This window comes from Mus pahari, chromosome 13, assembly GCF_900095145.1.
Source record: "Mus pahari chromosome 13, PAHARI_EIJ_v1.1, whole genome shotgun sequence".
Lineage (NCBI taxonomy): Eukaryota > Metazoa > Chordata > Mammalia > Rodentia > Muridae > Mus > Mus pahari.
In genome coordinates, this window is record NC_034602.1 from 54,774,458 (window position 1) to 54,777,033 (window position 2,576).

General features: G+C 39.8%; 1 protein-coding gene across 1 annotated transcript in view; it reads left to right on the forward strand.

The window, feature by feature from the left end:
• Nwd2 (NACHT and WD repeat domain containing 2) overlaps window positions 1-2,576 on the forward strand; it is a 158,324-nt gene that overhangs the window by 69,941 nt on the left and 85,807 nt on the right. The gene's annotated exons all lie outside the window — the stretch shown is intronic.

Genomic DNA, 2,576 nt, shown 5'->3' on the forward strand with positions numbered 1-2,576 from the left:
CACACACACACACACACACACACACACACTTGGGTGGGTGGAACTTCATGAGTCCTTCCCCAGTCTTTGATGGAATGTTGTTGGGCCCAGTCCTTTTTATATATGAGTATGTTACCTACAAGTCGGTATGTGTAATCCTATGTACATGATGCCCACAGAGGTCAGAAGAGGCCACTGAATCCCCTGGAAATGGAGTTATGGATGGTTGTGAGTCACTGTGTGAATCCTGGGAACTAAGCCATGGAGTTCTATAAGACGGGCAAGTGCTCTTAACTATTGAGACATCACTCCAGTCCCAGATGGGCAGGTAGATACTGGCACTGTGATTTCATAGGTGCAACAGTCATATCATGCCAAGAAAAAAAAACAATCATGGCCCTGCTTCCTGCACTTTGAGACTTATCCTCTTTCTGTCCTCTCTGATGTTCCCCAAATCTTATAAAATATGATGCAGATATGCTGTTGAGGGCTGAAAACTCAACCACCACTTATCCCCAGCAATTTCACCCATTAGAAATCTCTACATTAACTAATTTGCACTTCAAAAAGAAGCTTCTCTGACCAAGGCTGAAAGCTGTGCTAATCGATGTGTATAAACAGAAATTTTTAGATGGCAGTTTGATATCATATCTATATACCAAGACAAAAAGTGACAGATTCTTCCCTAGGCTAGTGATACGCAGGCTACTGGGGGTAAAAAGTCATCAACAGCCCGACCAAACTCTAAAAAGCTTATAGGTTGTAACACCAACGTGCCAAGCAAGATGTGCCCACTGGTGCTATCGTGGCATAATAGTGACCGGGATTGCCAACCACTTTCTGGTTGGATTTAGGCCTGCTGACTCCAGAGGAGAAAGTAGTCCTGTGAACTTGATATGGTTTTCTGTTGCCCTAGGGGGGACTGAGGATGAAACCAGGGCCTTGCTCATGCCAAGAAAGGTCTCTCCACTTTATCAGTTTTTATTTCACACATCCCTTAACCATAAAATAAATGACATTGCATAGACTATATCCACAGTTTTTCACATGTGTCTATTTCTGCCATTGTTAGTAAACTAAGCCCTGGGGTGACGGCCTGGATTCAAGTCTGAGTTTGGCATCTAACCTGTGGCACCTCTCTCAACACTTCTACCATTTGTATTCTTTTAATTAAATACGGGAAAACATACATATAGTGCTACTGTTTCATAGAGTCCTCATTAGAAATTACTTAAAATAATGCACACAGAAGTACTTGATAGGCTAACAGACTATCATAAACACTAAAGGAATGTTAATGAATAGGTCCTACACTACTCATTCCCTCCCGGCTATTGTATATTAAAATCTTAGCACTGAATAAGAAGAATTAACAATAAGAGTGTTTTATGCCCCTCATATTATACCATAGTTATTTCCATGTATCAAACATCAATTTTCAGATTTTAATGGCAAGGATCCCTATTTCACATAACTTCAAATGTCCATGCAGTATAGGATTTGCTTATATTTTGGATTTGGGGGAGACAGCACCTTTCTTTATCATCCTGGTTGTCCTGGAACTCACTGTGTAGAAATATCATGCTGGTCTTGAGTTCACAAAGATCCACTCACCTCTGCCTCTCAAGTACGGAGACTACAGGTATAGGCCACCATGTCTAGCTAGCATTGGTTTTGTTGTTGTTGTTGTTGTTGTTGTTGTTGTTGTTGTTGTTGTTGTTTTAAATTACCGTTCATTGCTTTGATTTTTAAAATCTGCTAAGGATTGCTTTAAAGATATTGACTATTATCAGATTTATTATAAGGTTAATGTTTTCAGCTTTTAAAATAGGTCAAGGGAGAGTGGATATCTGATCCCAAGATTACATAAATCATACATAAGCTTAATATGCTGCCTCTGGCGATGCTGTGACACCACTGGGCTTGCTCAGCATGGCCCTTTTGCATCCTTTTCCCATTAGGCTCTGGACCACATTGCCTCTAAGGTGGGGAAAGACTCTATTTTGTCAGGTCACAAATTATCTGAAACCCTTGTATTCCCTCTGCTTCTAGCTTCCCTGTAAACACCAGCTTCTGCCCTGCTGCAGAGCTACAGCTGCGTTTTAGACTCGTGATTGGTTATTTGCTTCTCAAAATAGGCTTGAGAACAGTAGGAAAATAGGGTAGGTCAGCACAGCATATGGCTGAATTTTCATGGACAGATGTGCTGGAGAATAACAAGGATATTCTTTTAAGTTATTATCTTTGCTATAAATGAGATGTGTGGATATTTTGTGTTATAGCTGGAATTAAGGTACATTCAGAAAATATGCTTTTCATGAAATAGCACATTAACCTACTTCTTGAACACTGTGGTTCTCATGTTTACTGAAGTCAAGAGGGCAACCAGAATCTCAAGAATGTCACCACTAATGGCAAAATTTTGGCATTCAGCAACACAGAAAGCTTTGATACCCCCCCCCCCAACTTCAAACTGTTTAAAATTAAACGCATAATGCTTCTTGAGTTCTGTTTCAGGTTCTCTGCTACTTCTTGCATTTCCTAATAACTAGGAATTAAAGTATTTTATTTCAGAACTCTTTTTTTTTTCCTTTTTT